This window comes from Canis aureus, chromosome 30 (genome assembly GCF_053574225.1).
Source record: "Canis aureus isolate CA01 chromosome 30, VMU_Caureus_v.1.0, whole genome shotgun sequence".
In the NCBI taxonomy this organism is placed as follows: Eukaryota; Metazoa; Chordata; class Mammalia; order Carnivora; family Canidae; genus Canis; species Canis aureus.
In genome coordinates, this window is record NC_135640.1 from 26,837,467 (window position 1) to 26,864,844 (window position 27,378).

Sequence of the window (27,378 nt, forward strand, 5' to 3'; positions counted from 1 at the left end):
TAGTACAACCTGAAATCTGGCATTGTGATGCCCCCATCTATGGTTTTCTTTTTTAAAATTCCACTGGCTATTCGGGGTCTTTTCTGATTCCACACAAATCTTAAAATAATTTGTTCTAACTCTCTGAAGAAAGTCCATGGTATTTTGATAGGGATTGCATTAAATGTGTAAATTGCCCTGGGTAACATTGACATTTTCACAATATTAATTCTGCCAATCCATGAGCATGGAATATTTTTCCATCTCTTTGTGTCTTCCTCAATTTCTTTCAGAAGTGTTCTATAGTTTTTAGGGTATAGATCCTTTACCTCAGATAAAGGACTAGTTTCCAAGATCTATAAAGAACTTATTAAACTCAACAGCAAAGACACAAACAACCCAATCATGAAATGGGCAAAAGACATGAACAGAAATCTCAGAGAGGAAGACATAGACATGGCCAACAAGCACATGAGAAAATGCTCCCCATCACTTGCCATCAGGGAAATACAAATCAAAACCACAATGAGATACCACCTCACACCAGTGAGAATGGGGAAAATTAACAAGGCAGGAAACCACAAATGTTGGAGAGGATGCGGAGAAAAGGGAACCCTCTTGCGCTGTTGGTGGGAATGTGAACTGGTGCAGCCACTCTGGAAAACTGTGTGGAGGTTCCTCAAAGAGTTAAAAATAGACCTGCCCTATGACCCAGCAATTGCACTGCTGGGGATTTACCCCAAAGATACAGATGCAATGAAACGCCGGGACACCTGCACCCCGATGTTTCTAGCAGCTATGTCCACAATAGCCAAACTGTGGAAGGAGCCTTGGTGTCCATCAAAAGATGAATGGATAAAGAAGATGTGGTCTATGTATACAATGGAATATTCCTCAGCCATTAGAAATGACAAATACCCACCATTTGCTTCAACGTGGATGGAACTGGAGGGTATTATGCTGAGTGAAATAAGTCAATCAGAGAAGGACAAGGTCTCATTCATTTGGGGAATATAAATAATAGTGAAAGGGAATAAAGGGGAAAGGAGAAAAAATAAGTGGGAAATATCAGAAAGGGAGACAGAACGTGGAAGACTCCTAACTCTGGGAAACGAACTAGGGGTGGTGGAAGGGGAGGAAGGCGGGGGGAGGGGGTTACTGGGTGGCGGGCACTGAGGTGGGCACTTGATGGGATGAGCACTGGGTGTTATTCTGTATGTTGGCAAATTGAACACCAATAAAAAATAAATTTATTATTAAAAAAATAAATTAGGTATACAATGTAAAGTTGTGATCCAGAAATTGCACACATTACTTCCACTCATGTTGCTTGAGTCACATGAACACAACCAGGTGGAAGGGAGGCTAGGAAGGGTAGTTGATGGACAGAGCTGTGGGGGTAAGAGGCCTCACAAAACCCAGGTTTTGTGGAATAGGGGATTCTATATTTACAGCAAGCGAGGGGAACATGGGTACTGGAAGACAATTAGCCATCTTGGCCCAAATGCCTAAAAGCCTTTAATACACTAATGTATATGGCGAATATCCTGGCATGATGGATGGGATTGAGGTGGTTATGAAGTGGGACTTGACATGCAGAATTTCTCAAACTGATACAAATTGCTTCTTTGTAGTAGTTAGATGTGAAGAACCTGTGGCATAGCTCAGGGCTCAGATGGCACCTTGGGAGTGAATGCAGCGTGACTGGGATGTTGGGCAAGTACACATACAGATAAAATGGCCCCCTTAAGAGTGTAAAATGTCACAAAATTATTTCCTGTAGTGACAAGGGATCATGTGGCTTCAGTCTTCTAGGCCAGATCTGAACCTGCTGTGAGGTGGCTTTTATGTAAAAGTGGAGTAATAAGGACAAGGCTGGGGGTGGGGGTAGGGGTGGAGGTGGGGAGGGTTTATCTCCATCTTTACAAATTTATACATGGGGGCAAACAAAACTGAGTCCTCAGACACAAACTCTTAAAAAAAGAAATAGGCCTGACTTACCATGTGCAGTGAATAAAATAAAAGTCAATGGTGCCAAATGCTCATTCTCCCCAAAATCATATTACCCAATTCTTGGTTCTAGGACATTCTCAAGGTTTATAGGTTCTCCATCAAAGAAAACATGACTGGCAAAAAAATGATGATAATAGCTCATCTAAAATTGTGTCAGGGTTGAACTGGGTTTCTGCCAAATACCACATCTAAAAGAATAGAACTGGGTCTCAGGGTGTCACCTTGATAGAACAAAGTGGTTTGCAAACTGATGGAACCTCATGCTGTGGCTGTATCCCGGCCTCCTTTTGAAGTAAACTTCAAGCTACTTAATGAGAAGTGGGATGTGTTCTTAGCTAATCTTAATAAAGCAAAGTCTCTTCTTCCCCGCCCCCTTATTTCCTTTTTATTCATAAGGGATAATCTGTGTGTTTGTATGTGTGTGTGCATGCACGCATGTGTGTCCATGTGTATATTTGTGTGTTCTCAAAGGCTTTATCCTGCTTGAATATATAAGTAAAATAACACTAGAAATTGGAATACATTGAGATGAACTATGACCAGTATGAATTCACCACTTTGGCTATCTTATCAAATTCATAGAGTTCCTTTTATTCCCAGTAAATTGCCTTAGACTATTATATCTGCAATTTTCTTATCTACATTGTTTCATTGTTCAATGATAGAAATCTAATTTTCCTAGCTCATGAACAAAATTGAGCCAATACAAAATCTTTGAAGCATTATTTGCATTTAAAATCAGGGTGGGAAATGGCTGCATCTAAAATTAATTAGTTAATGGTGTTGTACAGGGTAGAGTATCAGAAAAAAAGTGTGTTTTTCTAGTTTATGATAGCATATAAGTAGTTTTGCTAATCAGTGAGGAGGATGTGGAAAAAGGAGAGGAGAATGAAGAAATTTGAGAGGAGAATGAAGAAATTTTGACCAGGACTGATGTATAACACGGTCGCCAATGTTTGTTTGTTTCAAGTCTGATTTGAACAGAATAAATCATGGTACTAGACGATCTTCTAGACATCCTGAATTCAAGAATACCTACTAAGGTCCTTTGATTCATATTGAACTTTCTTTTCTCCATATAGGCTCTGATAATTACAGGAGCTAGGACTACAACGAGCAGCAATGAGGTAAGAAGGCTGTTCAGGAACACTGAGGGCTTTTAAAACATTCTGGATGATTCTAAGGTAGCTCTGGGATATGGCTGCTTTTGTTTAGTTTTTTTGTTTGTCCAAAGCTGAAGATATTTATGAAGGTTTCAGTACCTTCAAGGCGTAATGTAGCCCGTTCTAAAAGAAACAAATAAAAAAAACCCCAATAAAATGTAGTTGCTTAGGACATTTTCATTTCAGCATAGTTCTCTGTAAAAACTTCTTCCCAACCTTAAAAGATTTTTCTCAACTGTTACTGTCTTTACTACTTTTTTTCTTTTTTAATCAAGTAGATTTTTAAAGATTTTTATTTATTTATTTTTTAAAGATTTTATTTATTTGACAGAGAGAGAGAGAGAGAGAGAGAGAGAGCACACAAACAGGGGGAGCTGTAGGCAGAGGGAGTGGGAGAAGCAGCCTCCCTGTTGAGCAGAGCATCCAATGTGGGGACTGGATCCCAGGACCCTGAAATCATGACAGGATCAAAGGCAGCCAGGAAACTGACTAAGCCACCCAGGCACCCCTTATTTATTTATTTTAGAGGGAGAGCAAGAGCGAGAGAGCGAGAAAGAGAGAGAGAGAGAGAGAGAGAGAGCGCATGAGTGGGGGGAGGAGCGGACAAGGAGGGACAAGCAGACTCTGTACTGAGAGCAGAGCCCTCTGCTGGATCTGCTCAGGATCCAGGACCCTGAGCTCACGACCTGAGCTGAAACCAAGAGTCAGACACTTAACTGACTGAGCCACCCAGGCACCCCACATTTTTTCTTTTAGAAAGAACCAATTCTCAATTTGTTCCCAAATCAATCCTGTGTTAAATAACAACCAATTTCTTTCTTACTACCTTCCTAATAATAAGCCACTTTCATAAACTGCATTTGATATAAACGACTTAATGAACCAGTCGCATATTTTACCAATAAGAATTTCATTCTAAATATTAAAGTAACAAAGTTTTTAGAAAAATTTAAGGTAGTAGTATAACTGTTCATGTCACATGTCTTCTCAATAGTTGTAGTCTTATTTTTGAGAAGAATTAATAACATTTCTCAACAGAAACAGTGTCAAAGCAGAATAATTTTGTGATAAAGCATGGTGAGATATTTTTCAGATTCAGAAGCCTTCACTCTACTATTGGGACTAAAAATCTCATTTATTTAAGAGCACCATGACTTGTTCCATTATACAGTTGGGATAATTTGCAAACGAAGCTATAGAGTGTTATGCTCCTTGGCATGCTTTGCTAAAATGGTTTTGCTAATGAGCTAATTTTTTAATATTGCATGAATTTGTTGATATAAAAATGAGAAAGCTTACCAAAGACATTGCATTTCTGGCATATTTAATATTATAATCTTATTTCTTAAACATGATAAGCTCCCATAACGTACACAGTAAATTAATATGTTTGGGGGGAAACAACTTATAATCTTAGTTACACTTCTATGCAAACTAATCTTCCTTTCCTCAAAGCTGATCAGAGTTTTATAAATTCTATCTAATACCATCTTATCTTGTATAGCATATCCAAATTTTGAAGCCCAGTTCAGAATCCAAATTATGGGTTAATCCAAATTATATTTTAGAAACTAGAGAGGTACAATAATTTTTTAAAGTACTTTTATATAACCTTAACTTTGTGATTAAAATTCTTTTATATTTCCTCCCTTTTATTTATGATCCTTGGAAGTCATCTGAGTTCTTGCTAAAAGCTTTCATGTTCATTTCTATAGTTTCATCGACTATAATTTAATGATTCATAATATTTCACCATATTCACTTACATGGTTTGGCATATATGCTTATTGTAGACATGCTTATAAAATTAAGGGCAAATTGAAAGCCTTAGAAGATCTGATACAGGCAAGTTTGTTCTTTCTCATGCACCCACTACCTATGATATTTAGAGTTATAATAGATTAACTCTAAATTGCCATTCTAAGCAGAAATTGCATGTGTTCTCCCCATTATCTCATGCTCCTAACCTGTGAAATAGGGACTTATGAATTATTCTTTTTAAGGCAAATGTATTCATCTAAAATCTTTTCCTTTGCTAAGCAAATCAGGAATGAAAATACAGTTGCATACGAATGAATCATCTTATTGTTGATTCCAAATTTCCTTTAAATCTACTTGTGTGTGTTGTTGAGACAAGTCATTGAATGGCGTCACTCAATGATTTTTTTTTCAGTGCGGCTCACCACATTTTAGACCACACTCATAAAATACACTTAACGGAAGGGTCTCAGAGACTTCTCAAGTGTTTTGCTGAGCCAGGAGAGCAATTGAATTATAGATTAAAAGAACCAACATGCTTCACTTGGCAAAAGGCTGTCTTAGTGTTCCTGGCCTTGCCAATCTCTCTTCTTCCAATGAGGTATTTTACCCAGATTGCTATAAGAAAGCATTCATTTGTTGTTACGAACAAATTGCTTTAAAACGAGATCTGACATTGCTCTAGAAAATAATTTTTTTTCTACACGCACACACACACGTCCACGAAGTAAGCTATGTCCCAATTGATTTGTTCAGTAGAGAGAAAAGAAATATTTTATCTTGGTCTTGCAATTCTTTTTCTTTTTCAGATATGGGGCTGCAGGAAGAAAAGCAACAGATGGATTTGATGTAGGAATAACTAAACTTGGCTTAATGGACTGGGAGCCTGAAACTTGCCAGTAAGACTTCAGTTGCAGAAGGCTACATATTGCATAAACTTTATGGTTGACATTTGCTACCACAAACTTCAGGGATTTACAGAGGCAAACCCTGCAACTAGGAGAAGGAATCTGAAATGTTTCCAGTCAGTGTGTTGCTCCTCAGAGAACAAGGTGGCACAATAATTGGGAATCGGGCAGTTGGCATGACACAGCCTGTGTTTAGTTCCTGGGTCTGTTATTTCTCTTGCTCGCTATTCTTTTCATCTGTATGATGGGAATAAGACTAGTATCTAAGTTGAATTCTGTGGTGAGATTTAAATGAGATAAATCCATAGAAAATGCCTAGCACAGTGCCAGGCACATATGAATTCTCCGTGAATATTATTAGCTCTGACTATCCTCATAAGAATTTTACCTTCAACTCTGAAATTTTGAATTATAAGACGAAAAAGTATTCATTCATTATTTATTCAATAAAGATGTATGCTGTACCTTCAAAAACTAGATGATGAGATGGTGAATTAAAAATGAAATTCAGGAAAGGAATGCTTTTTTCCCCTAATGTTATGTGCCAGATTGGGCTGTACCAAAAAATCGACTCAACCTCTCTAAGTCAGTTGGCTGTTTTATAAGAATATGTCATTTTTTTTACAAGAGAATCTGGATTATGGCAATTCATCACCTCCATTTATTTGTTTATCCACAAAACAGTCCTTTATTTCATACCTACCACATCTCAGACCAGCCTGAAGAGCTGAGAACACAAGACTCAATCACATTCAATTTCTGACTTCAAGAAACTGGAGATCTCATGATGTGAAAAGATATATAAGATAAATTACAATTAATTGACATAATGTGCTGTATTGGAGGAGTAAACCAAATGCTAGGTTTTATTTTATTTTCAAAATTTTATTTTACACATTTTTGTTATTGTTGTCAAAAATTTTAATTACAAGGAGGAAAAATACAATGCGAAGTATAACTGCCCTCTCTCCTTCCCCTCTGAATCCACTCCTTAGAGGTAACTCCTCTTTAACAGTTCGGCGATGAGAAGCTCTTTTTCATTTATTTATTTACTTTTTGTTGTGGTTGTTGTTGGGTGGGTGCTGGCCCTTCTGCACCAGCCCAAGCTGAAAAACAGTGGAGTGGGAACATATGTCTGGAAAACAATTATTCACTATTCAGGACTCCCGAAAACTGGATTTTGATTCAAGAGTTTGATTTACAGAAGCAGATAAACAAAGAAAGGAATCCTTAAATTGTGAATACATGACCAGAGGGAAGGAAAAGCCACACTTGGAAATGGAGGGATGCTTAGGACAGCCAAACTGGAACCATATCAGGAAGGGACTTTAATATCCCTTAAGCTATTAATAAGAAATGTGTACTTCTGAAGATTGGTGGTAACCAATGGGGGATTTTAAGCAGGGATTGACTTGGTAGTGGTGAAAGGATGAACTAGAAGGAAGGAAATTGGAGACATTTATGATATACTTCTGATAAAGAGATTGGTCAGAGAAGCTGGTTGCAGGTCTCCAGATGAGAGATAATGGAGCTGGCAATGCCAAAGGGACACAAAACTATAAAACAAACAAAAACTTTGAAAGTGATCCATGAGTAGAATCTTTAGGAGTAAAAGCTCATATGTATCTCCTTGAAAGAGGGAGTACCTTGTGATTTAGTGATGGATATACTCTAAAATTGAGGTTACTGTGTTCTGACATAATATCATAAGTGCAGAAGTTTGATAAAGGTATTTAGAAATTGACTTGTTTGTAAACTAGCCTGTGACTTGATGGATTTGTCTTAGAAACAAGATTGGTTTTTTCCTTTTAGTCAGGGTTTTTTGAACCCATATATGAAAGATGCTTTGATATAAAATTCGATATGCTTTGCTATAAAAAATTTTCACATTATGTTCAGCTTTGCAGGAATGTATCTAAGATGGAAAACCAGGTGGTCATATTGCAATGCATCTTCATCTACATTTTATAGAAAATGACCCATGATCTATTTGGGCTTATACGATCCTCACTCATAAATATATATGAGGATAATGCCTTGAAGCTTCTATTTAATGCATTTATGAAAAATGTTCACATTCTGGGAAGCCTTTCATTCAAGGCTGCTGCCTGGAAACACTTATGATCTCTGCGGAGAAGCTTTGAACATGCGTAGGCACTTTGTGTAATGGTGCATTGTTAGGCAGCTAAAAATCAGAATCAACAGAGCGGCATCGTCTTGTCAGAGGTGTGAACCAGCTCTGCCATATATAGGCTTTTTAGAACTTGGGAAAATTCTCTTATCTTTATGAACACCTATTTTTTTTTTTTTTTGGAAAATCTTCATCAAATTTGGCCTCATTAAGATTCAGTCTCAAGTTTTTTCTCTGTGGGGCCTTTTTGGAACACTATTGCATTCAGAAAGTTACCTGTTATATACCAAATGTGTGCCATTATTGAATTATTTGGTGATGTTCTTCAATTTTTCCTTAGTGTTGGATTTTTTCCCTAAGGATATTATAAGTGCCTTGGAGGTAGCATCATGCTTTATATTTCTGGTGCCTCATGCCATTTAGATATACAACCAGGCTGGTACTAAAGAGATACTTAGGGATTCATTTATTTGAAATCTGAAACTGCTTATTCCAAAATTGTTACTGTGAATTTGTCTATTCTCAGGCTTTTTGTATAAAAATACTGTGGGTAGTATTCCTTTATGTTCTATCATCTGCTTCTATGGACTTTCAGAGTTTATGTCTCAAACATTTTGCTCTGCCTGATATTGAGTTTACCACTTATTTTATGAAGAAAGATTTTACAGAAAGAAAATTGGCTTCTTTACTCCATTTTCCTGTTTTACATATTGGAATTTGTTTGTGAGGTATTGCTAAAGCAGGTAGAAGGAAGAAAAAGGCCTAACATTTTCATTATTTTCTAGAATTGGGCAAGTGTGAGGCATAGACTAGTCCACCAGATGGAGGTAGGTCCACATGACAAAACTAATCTCCATTGTTATAGCTCTGATCAATGTTTTATTAGACCAGTGTTTAATACAAAGTTAAGGAGAAGATCTCCCAACAGATAGGGTTGGAGAGGCAGTATTCAAATGTCTACATAGATGGTAAGTTATATCTAGAAGGTTTTTCTGAGGGTTGAAGGACCTCATCTTTCCAGAAGCAGGGCCATGGATTTAGGGAAAGATTGGAAAGAAAAACAATGGGCTCCATCTTCTTGAGGAAATGCTGGGACTGAATATTATTTGAAAAGGGATTCGGAATGAAGATTAAACCAGAAGCTTAGTTCTCTAAAATCGAACACATGTGGAGCCCAGTGAGGCCAAGTATATGTATCCTGTGATTGGGGGATATGGTGCATTTCTGCATGGTGTCTTGCCATCAGAATGATATTGGGGAGGGAGCTTGTGCTCAGGGCCCAGTTCTTTTAGAGCACAGCCTAACAAAAATAATGATATATGACTTAAACATATTTCACGTTAAATATGATGACCTAAGATGGTGACTTAAAATATTTCAGACCTTTATTCTGTTTTGATTTATAAGAGTGGGGTGGACCAGTGTAGTGGTGAGATTACAGACAGGATTTTCAGCAAATATTTGGGAAGATATGGCAAGCAGGGACAGGGACTATTTAACCTGAAATGAGAAACAACCCAATCTTAGTTGGTTTTCTGCCTAACTAAATGAAATATGTGGGTGATCATGGCCAGTACCTTGAGCAATGGCATTATGATACAAGGTATATTTGTTGGGGTCTTCTTAGAAGCAGATACCAAGAAGGGATTAAAGGTGCAAGGAATGTGCTAAAGTAAATGCCAGCGGGGGAAGATGGGGAGGCAACAGGGAGAGGCTGAGAGAGCTGTTCAATCAAAATGCAGGTCTGACCTCCAGCGAAAGAGAGAGGGAAGAAAACGAAAAGTTGTATGAAAGCCTCTTAGACCACACAGAATTCTACAGAGTCCTTGAGCCAAAGTCACCATCAGAAGAGTCCTCTGTTTACTGGAAATGGTCCTACCTCAGCAGAGCTGTTGTGCTCAGTCATTGGCTGGGAGCAGCTGGTGGTAAGTGTTAAGTGCAAACATGTGATGGATTCACAATAGCTGGAGACCTTGGTCAGCTAGACTTCCGGCAGCATAAAGCTGGGAGAACAATCTTGGGATAGCTACATAAACAATACAAGTGCATTATCATAAAAGAGGTGCTGTGTGGACATCACAACATAGTCTCAAGAAATGCCGTGGGTATCAGTGTCTGTGGATGAAAGGCAGCATCAGGGCTGCTGCATATGTAGCCAATATGAGGAGAGGGTTTATTTGAGTAAAAGTAGTAGGCCCCAGAGGAAGCTTGAAAGTTGAATGCAGATCCTGGGAGTTGTTGTGTGGTTCTTCATTAAATGGACTATCTGAAGATTCTGGAGAAAGGGCTTACAGTGAATTAGACAGCTTGATGAAGACACATCATATTCATCATTCAAGAGTAAAAACATATATAAGTGTAACATTGCTAGGGACTGAATTGTGTCCACCCTCACAACTCATGTGTTGAAGCTTCATCTCTAATGTGATGCTACTTGGGGATGGAGACTTTGGGAAGTGATCAGGATTAGATGAGGTTATGAGTGTGGGACTCCCATGAAAGGATTAGTGGCTTTATAAGAGCAGAAAGAGAGATATATTTCCTTGCCATGTGATGATACAATGAGAAGGCAGCCTGTCTACAAGCCATGAAGCAGTCTTTCACCAGGAATCTAATCTGCTAGCACTTTGATCTTGGAGATCAAAGCCTCCAGAATTGTGAGAAATAAATGCCTGCTGTGTAAGCCACCCAGTCTATGGCATTTTGTTATTGCAGCCTGAGCAGACTGATACAAATATTTAATAGAGAGAGCTCGAAGCCAAAATGAATGAACTTTCTTAGTTTTTTAGTTTTATAGTGAAATGCTTTTGAGAAATCACATGCTGAAAGCTGCCAAGTTCCTTAGGTCTTGCTATGTTCTCTGTTCTAATTGTTACTCTTCCTGATGGCTGGTTGGCTCTGAAGTTGGTCTGTCATTTGTGGTTCTTTGGTGGAACCAACAGAAGCTAGGTGTGTCAGAAAAAGCAAAGCAAAAGCAAAACAAAACACATTTATTACAAAGATTTGGAATCACTCACCAAACTCAATCAATGAGTTGGAAAGTCAGGCTCAAGGTCCCTTAAACTTTGCTACTCTGCTGAGAAACTACTCCATTTGCCATGGGGCACTGGATGTTACTGTTACCACTGCAGCCACTGAGCATGGAGTGTTTTCTTCTTCATGGAGTCCAATTCTATAGCCACTGCTACTACTTTTATTTCCAGGGAGAAAGGGGACCTTTCTCTCTTTCTCTTCTCTTCTTCTTTTTTTTTTTTTTTTTTTAATATTATTAGTGCTAATTGGCAGAGCCTAACTCAGAGGCCTTTAACAAGATGCAAGGGAGGCTGGGACATACTGAAAATTCTCAGCACGTCTAAGGTGAGAGCCTGTGCACTATCAAGACTCAAAATTGGAGAATTCAGCACCTGCAGGTCTTACCCCATCAGGTCCTCTGGAAGCCTTTGTGGCCAGAATAAAGTTTCCAGGATTTCAAACTTGAAAAAAAAAAAAAAAAAAAAAGGAGAATTCTTCAAAGAAACAAATATATTCAATTGTTGGGTAGTCAAAATACCTGACAAAAGTCTACTAGAGTTGGGTGTCATCTCTATCCCCCTCAGGATTTTATCCATGACTAAAAGTGTAGCTTCAATAAATATTTCTTGAACTACTCATGTTTCTAGAGAAAGTACATCCTTCTTAGCAATAGCAAATCATAATTCAAATAACAGAATGTTTTATATGTCTCTCTTTTATGATATAAGATTTCTGGCTAGAGGGCACTCCGGGTGGCGCAGCGGTTTAGCACCGCCTGCAGCCCGGGGTCTGATCCTGGAGACCCAGGATCGAGTCCCGCGTCAGGCTCCCTGCATGGAGCCTGCTTCTCCCTCTGCCTGTGTCTCTGCCTCTCCGTCTCTCTCTCTCTGAATAAATAAATTTAAGAAAAATGCTTATTAAAAAAAAGATTTCAGGCTAGAAATTGAACTGATAATTTTATGGGAATATTATTAGCCCAAACTCCCACTGGCTGAAATCTTTCTTGGTAGCACTTCTTCTAAAGGGATATGGATTTGCCAAAGGTCTTTGTCATTAGCTACAATTGACTTGCTTAGCTAGTTTCTGTTCATTTCTTAAGCCTGTAGTTCTCTTGCTTTCTTCCAGTGGGGGCTCCATGCCTAGTTGATATTATGCCCTTGACTGTGTTTATGTCCCACTGGACCATAGTCTCTTTGAGATCAGGAATTGTGTGTCCAGCTGACTGTTGTATATAGTACCCGGCACAATTCCTGGTGCATACTGTGCATTCAGTACATGTTTGATCAAACAAATGCACAATACCATTGTCTATAGGCACCACCCTACTTACAGCAGATTGAAGAAACGATGAAATACATAGTTAAGACAGGCATTCATATGGTATAGAGCAGATCTAATTTTCCATTATGTGTTTTTGTTTCTGAAAATGTATTCAATACCCTTCTGGAGTCAGATTCACATGCCCACCTATTATATGAATATATTCATACCATCTCGGAGAGCCATAGGATGGCAAAGAACACATACTGATTGATAATTTTCCTTAAAAAAAGGCACGATGATAAGCAACTGTTTTTCACATTGTTCATTTTATACGCAACACAGGAACTTTGCATTTAAATAGGAAAATTGAGTGAATTCTCAAGTCAGAACCTAGCATATTTTGGATCATAACTCACTCAAAAAAGAGTTTTAAGGACACTTCCATATTCCTGTATGTTACTTGCAGCCTCCAGATCAAGGATGCCAGCACATTAGTAATGGGCTGTATAAACTTTGCTTGAATTTGTTTGGATGATTTAGAGGAAGTGAGTGAAAAAGGTAGAACAAGAGCCATTCAGATTAACCATGTCATTAAATCTTTTTTTCCAACATAGTCATCGCCTCATATCTGTGACATAATGACTTTTTCCTCTTTACTCATTTCTTAGCCTGTGGCACTAAGCTTTCCTGTGTCTGACACCAGCACGAGGACCAACTGTGAAGTATGTGATGTGTGCTGATGGGGTGCCTTCATGCTGACCTCTGCCCCCAACACTTTCTTTCATCATCTTCCTCATCTTCTTACTATGTCAAGTATTTATCCATATGCTGTTGACTTATGGCTACGGATACCCACATCCTTTGGCTATGCAGAGCCCTCAACGTTGACATTCCTCTAATAGTTGGCATCCATGGCTGGAGCTCTTGTACTGCGTGCTGCTTGCTGCTCTCCAGAGGCCCTCATCTGCAGGAAGCTGCTCTCGGGTAGCTGTCAAGTTAGAAAAGCAAATCATGAATCATTAGCTGAAGAGTAAATATCTGATAAGGCCTTATCTGCCAATTTTCACAGCAGTGCTTGCCTTTTCCTCTGGGAACGATTATTTGACAAATAAAAATTTTAAGAAGAATGATAATATTTATGGTCTAAGGTAGAGGATAGTAATGATTTGGGGAACAAATGGAGCTTCCTGATGTCAACAAAGCCACATCTAAATTGCTTTACTGTTTAGGACCATCCATGAATTTTTATGATGCTCCAGTCAAAAAGAAAAAAAAAACTAAAAATGAGGAAACATTAAAAAATATTATTTGACTCAATTTCTTTTTGAGTGACTGAACAACCATAGGCACATGAGTTGTACATGTAGATACAGTTTTAATTACTTCTTGGGAATTCTGAATTTAATTAAACATGAATGCAAAAAGCCAAAAAGACCTTTATCTTATAAGGGTCTCTTTCCCTCTTCTTTTTTTTTTTTTCTCTTTCCCTCTTCTATCATTAAAATAAGGATAATCTTCTAGCAAAAAATAAGCATAAAAACTTATAAAGGACACATATCCAATTTCCAAACTTCTAAATTAACATTAAAATATTTCTGTTTCTTTTCCCCTTCATTCCCTGCTGTAAGGAGTTATTTAAAACTCAACACAAAATACCACCTCCACAGCTCCTATACCCTGCATATAAATAAGAATGTATATCAACTTTCAACTTACAGATTCACCAAGTAAAAAATGATAAACTTTTAATGATTTCAACACTAGAGAGGAAATGTCTTAGCCACCATAAAACTGATGTCATTGGAAAAACAATCTATTTTATATCTCCATATTAATAACATTATTTGCACTGTTCTACCTTTTTCATAAATGGCAGAGAGTGGCTTGCTTAAGCTTATTACTGCATGCAAGTAAACAGTTTTTTAAACATAGAATACATCTGTGTAACATGCCTCTAGGATGAAGCCTCCAGAAGAAAATCACTCATTAAAAGTGTCACTTGTTACTGCAGCCATAATCAATAGAGCATTAAACGTCACAGTTTATTGCAATGAATGGGGAATAAACACGAAGACCACAGTACAAACTTGTAAATGGTATGACTTGTAAATGTCAGTGAGGACTTATTTAACACTAACAGGCTATAAGAATTTGCAAAGGGAGTTTTAAAATTCATCCAAGACAGCTGAAGGTTACATGAAGAAAGGGCAGCTATATATAGCATGCACACACACAGGTAATGTAAAATATGGATGGATAAAAAAGAACCAAACTCAATTCTAATTGGAGTCTTCATTATATTTGCTATTCTAGAAAGTGCGCATATTGAAGCCTGCAAGTTTGGCGTTATGAATCTTTTATTACATGCCTTGTTTTATATTCACAGAAAGCAGGTTTTCTTTTCTCAATATAAGCAGCATGCATGTATAGGTAGAGAGCAAAAAGCAGCCTGTTAGATAAATACAGCTGAGAATGTAGGTTTTTTTTTTTTTTTTTTTTTTTTTTTTGAGAATGTAGCTTTCAGATGAGTTGCACGCTCTTCCTGGGAAATTGTCTAAAAAGTTCATAATATAAAATGTTTAGCTGTACAAAGTTTTTATCTCTTCACCACTGGAGTTAAATTTGGTTTGATTGTTCAACATGTTGCTCTACAAACATGATCATCCATAGAGAAGGCTCTTTGGGATTTTACAAGCCCCAGAGTTTTATATCCAGACTTTCATGTAGGACAGTCAGGACATTCTGACGTGGGTGGAGAATCTGCATTACATGAGAGCAGGAGCCCCTGTGGCTTAAATTGACCCGGAAACGGTCAGTGTGGGTTATAAAAACCATATCTGAGAGTTGGCTTGGCCATTTTCAAAGCTAAATTCTCTTTGAAGGGACTAGTTTCAGTTTTTTTTTTTTTTCCATGGATTTACTTCTGGTTGAAAACGTTAGGGAGTCTCCACGGAAAAGATAGGTCTGTGTTCTGAATAGGCTGTTGCAATTAAAAAGGCAATATTACAGTCTTTACAATGCCAGTTTCAGTTAGCATTCTTCAGAAAAACATGATGAAAGAAAGCCTGGGATAGGTTTAAACAAAAATTCATTTAAGCCAAAATTCATTATAGTATCCAGGTATTTTTAGGGGTCAAAAGGAAAGGAAGGAGGATTTCAAATATATATTACCAGCTCAGCCCCTGAGAAGTACGATATCCTCTATGCTTCCAAATACAGCACAAAATTAGCAATCCAACTTTCTATATGAATGGATATAATAACAGCATTTTTTAGTAGGTTAGTAAAAAACCTTCTCTTCCAACACGAGGGCAATTATCAAAACAGTGCAGTTGCTTTCTGTTTCTAATAATTTCTAAAATAGGGTTGAGTTTCCTGAGATTTGTTATTGTTTTTGTTTTGTTTTGTTTCAGATTCCCTAACTGAAAGTGATACCAATAGAATAGAAAGTTTATTTCCTCACAATATCTATAACTTAACAATAGCAAGCTAACAAAATATATAAAGCAAGCCCAAGGTAGAATAAGAAAAATATTGAATGGTAATAATAATGCAAATGATGCTATGTGGCAGGCATTGTGTTAAGAACTTTGTATATGTTCTATTAATTTCCCATTGCTGCCATAATAAATCACTCAAATGTGGTGGTTCGAACAATACAAGGGTATTATCTTACAGTTCTTGAAGTCAGAAGTCTGAAATGGGTCACAGGGCTGTGTTCCTTTTGGAGGCTCAAGGGGGGAATCTCTTTCCTTGCCTTGTCTAACTTCAAGAGGCTGACCCGATTCCTTAGCGCATGGCCCTCCATATCATTCTGACCTCTGCTCTTGGTGTTATAATGCCTCTGAATTTGACCCCCTTGTCTCACTATTGTCCTGATTGACCCTTACAATTACACTGGGCCGACCCAGACAATCCCGGCTACTTTCACATCTCAAAATTCTTAATCACATCTGCACATCTGCAAAGTTCCTTTTTCTATGCAAGGCAACATACCCCCTGGGCTGGGCAATGTGATGTGGATCTCTTTGGGGACCATTGTTTTGCCTATGACACATGGTAGGCAAATTGTAGATATTGTAGAAATGTATAGTTGCTGGCCCTACTCTCTATCTCTAGTGGATCTTTATCATCTGTTGCTTTGAAATGCCCCCTTTCAATATTGGGAGAGAGGGGAGTGAGCCCTCTCCATTACTGGATATGCAAGAAACAGAAATGAAGTCATTTTACCAAGATCTTCAAACTCCATCCACACAAACCTTTTCTCAACATATTTAACCTATAGCAAAATTGATTCCAATATAAAAGGATTCGATTTTAATTACCTTTTCTGCTCAATTTCAACATGGTTGTTTCTTGCAAAGGTGCAAATGAGCTGTGAAATGAGGAGATTTTAGGCAGCGAGAGAGGAAAGGTAGTTGGAGAATTGGTTCACATGCAAGACAATAAAACTATGATTACTGAGGGAGAATATACCCTTATTTAATAAACAATGGGATGACCATTATGGAACTATCTTCAGGGGGAAAGGTCATCCAGTGGGTTTTATAAAGAATCATGGCGGGATGGTGTCTTTCCCATCTTGCCAACCACCTTACAGGATACTGTGCTTTAATTTTGAGAGAGACATGGTGGGTTTACTCCTCTTTTGAGGGAAAGAACAAAGCAGAAAATTACTTAGGATCTTTTCCTGAGTCTCATTTTCTATTATTATCTCTATGCTGACATTTCACAGTAATGAAATTCTAAGTACTCATGTCTGTGCCTTCAGGGTAACCAAACCAACAATATAATGAAGTTATCTACTTAAGACTGGTTTTATGAAAGAGAGAAATCAGTACATAAACCTATACATAGTCCCCCAATTCCGTGTTCTAGTGAAAACCATTTAAAATAAGATCTAGTTTTAGAATAAGAAAATAGTTCTCATGTTTCCATTTTGTATTAAAACAGCTGATTTGAAATCTTTTATTCTTGACCTGAGTTGCAAAGATATCTTTATAGATTTAAGTAATTATTATTGGAGCCGACTTGGGTTAATTAACTTAGTTTCTTTCCTTCTATAAAGGCCACTCTTTCACCTGTACTCTGGGCTCCAGCCCCTCCTTACATCCTCAAGACCACACCCCTTGTTTTATCATATCTTGACCTGGCATCCTTAACTCTCCTGCTCTGCAAAATAATTTCCTTCAGCAGAGAATACCCTGTGGTGTCACTGATATTAAAATAAATAAGTAAATAAATAAAATAAAATAAAAGCAAACAAACCTCTCTTTGATGCCTATCTTCATGACGCAAATTCTCTTCACTCCTTTATAGCCGAATACTATCTATGGGTTGTCTGCACGCACTGTCTCTACCCCTTTGTCCCATTCAGTCTTTCTTTTTTGCTAGTCGTACATATGTTAGGCAATAAGAAAAATATAGGGAATAATACAATGGACATTCATGTACTTCCCATCTAATGTAAAGTCTCAACATTTTGAAAAATTTACTCCCTAACTTCATTTTGATTACTTTTTTATTGACATAGGGTTGACACACAATGTTACATTAGTTTTAGGTGTACAACATGGGTATCTGACAGCCATATACCATAAGCTATGTTCTCCACAAGTGTAGCTACCAGCTTGCTTCACAACTTTTTAACGTGAAATAATTCAGTAGAGATGAACCTTCCTTATACTTTCCAAATCCCAATCCACTCCCCTTACAAAGGTATTGATGCTGTTCTGAATTCATGTCTATCACTACCTTCTTCCCAGCTAGTTTTCTCTTTTCAATCCTATTTGACGTCTCCATTTAGATGTTCCACCAGCTTGTCACATTTGACACATCAAAAATTGGGTCCCTTAGCCATTATAACTTGCTTCTCTTTCTCTGTCATTTGGAAGTCACTTTCATCACCATCTACCTTGTTGTTTAAGCCAGAGACATGAAGGTCTTTCTAATTCTGTTTCTGCTTTTCTCTACACTTAATCTTACAGTTGTTCTAGATTCTATCTTCAAAGTGCACATGCTGGTTCCTGGTCTGTTTGTTCTTCCGTTGCTCTGTTCTTCATCGAAAGTGGCTGTTTCCTGTGGTCTGAATTTCCCAGCCACCAACGTAAGCTGGCTTCCAGCTGGACTTTGTCAATGGGAAGCACTGCGGGGTGAATGACAGTGGGAGGCAGTGCCTCTTGTCTTGGGGGCCATCCCCTGAATTACCTCATCCCCTTCCTGGCGTCAGCTTCTTCTGAGCTGGTCCACTATGGTTCCTGTTTCTACCCAATGACACAACCTTGGATTCTATTAATACCACCTCCTCCCACTGATCCTCCAGCCTTGGGGTGGTAGTAGCTTCTTGACACTGCTCATCCATGGAGTGTCTGTCTCACTGTCATCACTTGTTTTGCTTCTCATCAATTCTATTATAGGGACAACCAATTCCTTGCATTAAATTCCTTTAAGATATTTTGAGTGGATTCTGCTTTTCTGATTAGACTTTGAATGTCACAGAATATTTTTCCCTGGATTATTTGCCATGGAATCTTCCAACTTGTATCTTTGCTTTCATTCTTAACTCCCCAGTCCATTCTTTTCACAGTGAAGTAGACTAGATCACTGGCTTATATAAACCGTACGTTGGCTTTTCACCACACTTGGGATGAAATATGAACTGCTTAGCAAGAGTTGCATTCCCAGCCAACGAGCATTTCAATCTCAGCCTGTACCACACACACTCCCCACCTCACCTGGCCCCTCAATTAATGTAGCCCTGGTGGTCCTTTTTCTTCTAATGGAAAATGACAAGACTTTTTTTTTTTTTTTTTTGGCTTCAGAGCCTTGATATGTGCTGTTCCCTCTACATGAAATGCTGTTCCCCTCTGTGACCCTTGGCTGAAGGTGTTTCATCTTTCAGGATTCAGTTTAAGCCCTCTTCTCACAGAACTTCTCTGACCACACAGACCAAAGCACACTCTCTTGTTACTGGTTTTTAGAGAAATAGCATTTTTTTTCTTGTTCGGGTGTGATCACAATTTGTATTTAGTTAGTCACTTATAAATTCATTGGTTCAGTATCTTTCTCCACTTTCTTCCACAGGCTAGATTTTCCATGAACGTGGACTTATGATGTATCTGGTCTGTCCACCACCAGTTCCTCAGAGCCCTAAGTAACATCTGACACAGGCAAGATGCTTAATAAGTGCTTGTGAATGTGTTTAAATGTGTAAAGAGAGGGATTCTTAAAGGTTTTTTTTCAGTATTTTTTCAAAATCCTTCAATTTTATTTTTCAAGTTGATAAATAATTAGTTTGGATTTGACATTGAACATGTTTAGGAATAGTTCATGATTTTGCCCATATTCGTTGGCATTTCTCTCACAGACCTGAGACAGGCTCTTATTTGTCTCCACGTTTGCCTAAACTGTGTGCTCCACTTTTGCTTGGGTGTTTCTCCTGAACAGTTGGATTCGATACCGATAGAAAGCAAACCAAAACCAGACAAAATCTGGAGCTGTCTTTGAATATAAAGGGATTTTTTGGATTGGAAAAAAAAAGGCTCATTTCAATAAATTGCCAGGAAATCCTATTTTCCTTACCCATTTCCACGAATCCTCTTCTCAGCAGTGTCTCCTAAAAATAGTTGCCGACTGCGGCTAAAGCAGAGCACTGCAGAGCAGAGGCCACTGATGCAAAGCAGAGGGGGATGCATGAGGGAGGGCTGGGATGCAGGTCTGGCTCAGGGGAAGAAACCATCAGTAGATCGTACCTTACGTGAAAGGTCTTGTGATTCAATCAAGAAATTCCATTTAAAATTAGACACATGAAACGACCCTTTAGGATTCATGTATCCTTTTATTTCTTGCAGATACCCTTCCTTAAGCATGGAAGACCAAATATACTGTGGTCTATAATTATCTACCTTTCTTTCTGTTTGAACAAGACCTCGTTGCCTAGGAACTGGAGTGATAGGTATGCCATAAATACATCTTCAAATCATCTTTTTCTTGCTGGATCAATTTTTTTTTCCCCACACTGCTTCTATTGTTATGAAGGTTCATTAGAATATGTGCTCTATTTTGCATTTGTTTGTTTGCAATAGGTACAAACTACGTATGGCCGATTAAGTATGAATAAAATATTCTAGTTTCCATTTGTCTTTCAATTTATTATTTGACATCACTTGGCTTCTGTGGTAAGCAACTATTTATGTATTAAGAAAAAAATTACGCAGTTAAAAGGAGATTTATCTAGCATGCAATCAGCTGGAGCTCTTCTAACTGATTGTTTCTCCCACACGCATAGCACATGAAAACTAATGTTTATAATGATGATATTGAACAAATAATGACCATGAGTCATTGCAAAATTAGCCAATTAATCTATTCCCATGTTTTTATGCACCAGAGAATGGAGCCTCTGAGAGATTATCTGCCCCCAAGTCCATGGCGAGTGGCGGGTCTGGGACTGGAGTTCTGGTACTCTTGCCAGCGTATTCAATATTGCATGCCTTGCCTGCAATTCCTTTCCTCCAAAAATGTTTTTCTATTCTCAGTTATTCTCAGTTGTCATTTCCTCAGTTACAGCCAAAAGCTATCTCTGTGGTTTTTGAATGTCAGACACACTTTCATATCTAGATCTTTCATCTAGGTGCTTAGTCGCCATGATGGTTCATTTAATAAACTCTGACACATCCCTTTCAAACCTTCTGTAAAATCAGAATCATCTATATTGAATATTATTTTTGTTTTATTAAGCCATTTATTATATTTATCCGAAAACAGAATATAAGGAAGCATATATGTAAGTTATATAGGTAAGAATTGTTCAAATACTCATGCATTCACCATGTCATGTAAGAACTAGCACATGATCCATTTAATTAAATGGATTGAACACTTTTGTGTTCCTTCTTCTTCTTAGTGTTAAACACCTTTGTCATTCTTGAGTCTTCAAAAATCTCTATTGGGTACATAGTATCTGCCCAGGACAACTAAGCAGGAGAAATTTCCTTGATTATACTGAATTCATAAATTAATTTATTCACTGAAGCCATCATTCATTCAGCCCTTACTGAATACTAATGCTCTACCACGTACTATGCCAAAAGATAAGGAATGATATTACATTACATTAAATAATATAATTTTGTGCCTTATAGACTATATATATAACCAATATCTATATTTTTCTCAAGATATTTTAACTATTATCAAGGCCATAATGTTCAACCAGGCATATACATTTCTTTGGCCTTTAAATAGTAAATAGTAAATAGTAATAGTAATCCCTCAATTATTAAAAATATACTAGATGCTAGGCATTATGATCACCATGTTGTCATTCAATCTTTCAATCTTATGACAACCTTCTGAGGTGGTGTATTATTGGAGTATGTGAATTGCCTTAACCAAGCACTTCAAAATCTCAGTGATTGAACAAAAAGAGTTTTACTTATTGCTAATTTTACAATCCCTGTTCTTCAAATGGTGATTCTAGAATCTAGTGATTCTGGGTGTCTTCAAACTAGTATCTCCACCATCCCTACCCTGAACCTCCACTTTCTCTACTGAGTCATCTACATACAGCTAGCCAGCCGATAAATAAATCATGTGGAAAGGCTCCTGGCACATTTTCAGGTGCCAGGACTGGAAATGATGGTATATACCTGTTCTGCTCACATGCCACTAGCTGGAATTAGTTAACCGCATCATTTTGTTTGAAGGGGCTGTGAGAAGTCTACCTGTGTGGCCACAGAAAGTGAAATTGTTTGGAAAACCCATAGAATTTTCTCTGCCACAATTAGGTGCCATTATTCTTATCATTCCCACTTTATAGTTGAGAAAGGCAAGGATTAGAGGGATAAAATGACTTGCTCAGAGTAGTAAATTGTTGAGCTGAGCGGCTAACTCAGGCCACGCCCTTACTCGCTGCAACAATACTGCCCCCTACCTAGACTTCGGACAAGTCCATGTTACTTGTGCACTTTGCTTGTATCACAGTCTAGCCAATAGGGAAAACATGGATGGATTTCTTTCAGAAATTGAGTGATCACTTGTGTATTTTTCTAAAAATAAAGCAACATACCTATCTCTTGCCTTTTTAATTTTCTCTGTCATTGACTTCCAAGCAAATGATTTTGACTGTTCATAAATCAGATGGAAACTAATTATTTGTTTCAACTACATGGGTTATAATTAATTATTGGGCAATTTGAGCTTTTTCTGATTTTGTTTTGTGGAATTTAGAGTCAGAGTTAAATATAACCTCCCTTACTGATTATTAAATTAAAAAGGAATTACGGCTGTCTTGTCTCCATGGATAATTGGACCATCTACATGAGGTGCTTCCAATTTTGAATTAATTAATTTAATGTGTTTTAGTGAACTATGTTGATGCTTTGCAACAACTTAGTACTAACTAAAAGAGTAGATCAAAAAAATGTATTCCCTTTTTGATGATAGCACCATGCATTTCATTTCAATTTTTGTGCAAATCTTGATTTCTAGCACTAAGCTGATTATATTTTAAAAATAATCTGTTATCTATAAGTGTTATGTGAGATAATCCTTCTTCACCTAGACCTATATAAAATGTCATAAGTATATAAACATCATACTTTAGCATTAAGGAAGGATAGTCTGAAACCGAATCAAATGTTAAGGTAGAGTTCAAGTGAGTGGTACATATCTGTTCCTTCTTTTACCAAAACTGCTCAAGGTATCACTTTGATAAATCCAAATTCATAATGTGACTTTTGAAATAATTGTTTAGAAACATTACTTAGTCATAATTTGAGTCATAGAGCTGTCCCGAAGTTTTTTGTTTGGCTTGTTTGTTTTTTGGAGGGGAGTGTGGTAAGAGAGCTAATTTTGTTCTTAATTTGATACAGTCTGAAAAATTCCTAAATGTCTTATAGGCTCCTTGGCTGGCAGGTGTGGGATAACTGTATTGACTTATGTCTCTCAGAGGACTCTAGAGAGAACAAAATTAGTTAACTGGAGTGAAAATACTTTGAAAAACAATATAAGTGCTACAGAGCATTGTGAAAAAATAAATCTGATTTTGCCCTGGACATCACTCAGCCGAAATACTTGAATGGTTTTATAGGTTGAATTGTAATCTCTAAGATTATATGTTGAAGTCTTTAACCTGTATCTGTGACTGTGACCTTACACGGACATAGGGTCTTTGCAGATATAAACAAATTAAGACAGAGTGAGCCCACCCCGGCATGACTGATACCTTTTAAGAAGAGGGAAGATTGAATCAGAGACAGAAATAGAAACAGACCGCCTGGAGACAATGGAGGCAGAGATTAGATGATGTAGCTACAAGGCATGATGGCCGCACAGGAAATTAGGAAGAGGCTAGGAAGGAGTCTGCCCTGTGCCTCAGGAAAAATGGTCTGAACACCTTGAGTTTAGGACTTCTGGTCTCTAGAACTGTGAAAGAGCCAATGTCTATTGTTTTAATCCTTCTATTTGTGGTACTTTGTTACAGTAACCCTAGGAAAGTAATACAGATGGCTGTATGTCAAATATAGAAAAGGGGGAGATGTCCCTTAGTTGTTTCTTGTTTGTTTCTCATAGGGTTGAGAGGAGACTCCCTCCCATGGAGCCAATGACCAAAGCCAGAAGCATAACCTGAGGCCTGCCCAGTGTGGGTTTAGGCCCTTGGAATGTTTCTGGGGATGTGGTGCAACCAATAACTGATTTAAACGTCTCAAATACAGTGGATTAAAAACCTAAGTGTCTCCTCCCCCCACGTTATTTGATGGTGGTGGTGGAGGGGTGTAGAATTGGTCATAAGGCTGGCTGTTGTACAAAGCCTTTGTAGGGAACTAAGCTTGAAAAACTAAACAATGCATCTGCTCCCTTCCACCACAAACCCTGTCTCACTTTCCTGCTAGATACTTGTGATCCTCTCTACTGCCCACGAGTTTGGGTCTTTGCTCTGTCTCAGACTCAAGACTGGGGAACATGGGAGAGCAGTTGGAAGCCTCAGGTCTAGCACCCCCCTGCGCTCATCATTGGAAACAGTACCACCAAGAAACTGCAATAACGTTTGCCAGCACTAGATGGCACCATGGCAGAGCCTGCAACACCTCTCAAGAGTCTCCTCTCAAGAGTGCCAACTGTCCCTGTGCTGAAGAGTTAGATGAGCACTCCTTCACTGGGTGTAACTTGCTATCAGTGGTCTGCACCTCTCTCAACTACCAAAAGTTGGCAGTGTTCAGCCTTAGATAGGGCTCCTAACTCTGAGAAATCATAATCCGGCTGAAGCAGAAGGCAACACCTGGATGGTATGTTGATACAGTAGAAAAGAAAGCCCCCAACACTTGTGTTTTGAGTCACTTCATGATGTCCCAACACTCTCTCCCAGATAAGACAGTGGTGTTACTCCTTCATCCTCTCCTTTCCATTTATTCAATAGAATGCTTCTCCACAAAGTCTATTTAGGGTGCTGGTTGTCCTTCTGAGGATGGTTTTGACATTTGAGTTAGTTAGAATTCATCAAGAGGCACCTAGGGTGATTTGCCCCAGCTCATGCACAAAATTCAGGGTTTACAACACTCATCCTGCCCTGGTTGCTGAGAACATGTGGATTATACGTTGGCTTTGATATGACCGGTCTTGTGACTTAATGTTGCTCCCTATTATCAAAGCTTCATACTAGAATTCATGGAAGAAGCCAGCAGCTCTTACTTAAATCAATCATTTCCTTTTATAGGTGAGGGAATAGGTCAGCTACTACCTGTGCTTGAGGCACACTCAAAATGCCTTATCATTTGTTTTCATGTCATCAACATAATAACTCAAGTGAAATCAGTCCTCTTTAAAGACCTTTGGTTTAGAAGTGGTTTTGTCCTTTGTGCTAAAGGCAATATCTTGCCTTTTAGTGGCAGTCTTCAAGCAAATTAAATAATGAAAATCAGTTGGGATTAATATAACTGTGAAAGCATAAGTTTAAGACACATGAATTAAATTCCTTATGAGTCGAGTGCAAAGAAAATCCAGGTTTGCTATTTTATTTACAACTGCTACATTTTACAAATCTATTCATTTCAAAATGTAGGTTTACATAAATCTGTCATTCGGTGCATTAAGTAGCTTACGATTATAATTTGGCCATTAAAACTTTTTTTTTAATGCAGCTCGTGTTTTAAGAAATTATACTCTACTATAGTTTATGGGATTTTATTTAAAATTAAGATTTTTAAGGCACAGTCTTCTCTTTTATTTCAGCTATAGACTCCTTCCCCAAACAGTAAAAATGCCTGCATAAAAGTAAAATATTACTAAGATTTAGTGGTAGTTGATTCTAAGTCAAAGGTGCCACCTCGTGGTTACATCAGGAAGTTCATTTTTAAAACATAATTTAACAATAACAGGAAATTTATCTTTTCCTTGTGTCCTTCTATATCAGAAGAGATGGTTGCTGGTGGCAAAATCATTCTTAATGTGTATATATATTCACAAGGATGCCATGATACGATGTTACAGAAGCCATATTTTGGGGCATGCAGGAGACTCAGCAGATGACAAGTGGCTGCCAGCTGGTCAAATGTGACCAAAATGAATAAGAGCTTAATCTGTTCAGAGAACTTTCCTAAGTAATTCTGCATAGCAAATTATGCTATACAACTAATGCCAGTGCATACTGTTCAGATATAAATAAAATGGAGGTATGGGGCACGTAGGTGGCTCAGTTGAGCATTTGACTCTTAATTTTGACTCAGGTCATGATCTCAGAGTGGTGAGATTGAGCCCAACATCAGGCTTAGCGCTGAACATGGAGCCTGTTCAAGATTGTCTCTCTCCCTCTTCCCCTCCCCCTGTTCGCATGTGCTCTAAAATAAATAAAGCTTTAAAAAATAATAAAATGGAAGTGTGTTTGTGTATGTGTGTGCACAGGTGAGGTAGGGGACGGGGTGGGGGGGATAAGAAATTACAGCCTTGAAGGTAAAACTTGTTTAGCTGAAGAAATGGCCCAGGGCCTTACTCCCAGAATGGCTCAACACATGCCAATGGATGCCCTTTTCTTGGAGAAGTCAGGAAGGAGGGGGTGGGTCCCATCAATACCCAGGGAAAGCTCACTAGTATTTGCCATCAAACCTCACCAGCTTCCTCAGGCACGCAGGGCATCTCAATGTGGCAAAGGTCTTTCACCATAGTCATCCCTGCAGATGCCACCTTTCTGGAGAAAGGCCATTTCCCCATGCCTTGTCCAACTTCCAGGAGCTTTGGTCTCAGCTTGGCCCCCAAAATTTCAGACGTCTATTTTCTTGGGCATGCTAAATGTCAACTGATATTTATTGCCTTGAAAGGTATCTGTTTTCATTGCCTCCTTTGTTATTTTTCTACCTTTAATAAGATGGCTTCTGACAACAAAGTGAGTCACAATAGGCTCCCTTAAGGAGGGAGTTGTTTCGATTTGTATATCTTGTTGTCTTTTCCTTTATAATGTAAGACTGAGAAGAAAGACACAGACCTCCCAGGCTCTCCCACACCCTTCCTTGCAAGAAGGACTGGGGACTGTGGATGCCCGATGTTCTTGCATGGGGAAGGACATTCCAGCAACTCAGCTTAATTTCCTCAACACCAGGAAAGGAAGAGATATTTTTACTCAATTTCTTTACCTGTAATATTTTATAAGTGATGTTTAACATACTAGTATGTATATCAGGTGAAGAAATTTAGGACAGCTGGTAGTCGGGCTGGGAGATTGCAGATGAAAAATGGTGATAAAAATACAGCTTTGTTGGAGCTTCACTATGTGCCAGGTGATTTGTTAAGAGCTTTCTGAGTGTGAGCTCTTCTGATAATTACGACCTAAGTTGGGACTGCTGTTGTGCCCATTTAACAGATGAGGAAAATGAGGTATAGGATTGTGGTAAAACTTGTCTAATGTTATACAGTTGGAAAATGGTGGAGTCAGTATTTGAACCCAGTGTCCTTCTGCCTCTAGCATACAGGCTCTTCATCCCAACGCTATCCTCAATTTAGTAATAGCAGAAAATCAGTATTGCTTCCAACTGCTTTAAATCAGCAAATATTTGTGAATTCTGACTAAGTGTCTGGCTTTGTGATGAGCACTGATGGTGTAGAGATTGGTGACCTAGTCCTAGCCGTCAAGCCTCTAATGAGATTTTTTTTCGACCTTTGA

General features: G+C 38.2%; 1 long non-coding RNA gene across 4 annotated transcripts in view; it reads left to right on the forward strand.

Annotated features, from left to right (window-relative positions):
- The window catches only part of LOC144301802 (uncharacterized), a 467,418-nt gene extending 460,716 nt beyond the window's left edge, over window positions 1-6,702 (forward strand). For 2 of the 4 annotated variants that reach the window (XR_013368684.1, XR_013368690.1), the window contains 2 exons: window positions 3,075-3,119; window positions 5,723-6,694. This is a non-coding gene — a long non-coding RNA (uncharacterized LOC144301802). Of the gene's footprint in view, window positions 1-3,074; window positions 3,120-5,722 lie in introns of all 4 variants that reach the window. The other 2 variants (XR_013368689.1, XR_013368682.1) reach the window with 2 other exon arrangements.
- Window positions 6,703-27,378: the final 20,676 nt, after the last annotated feature.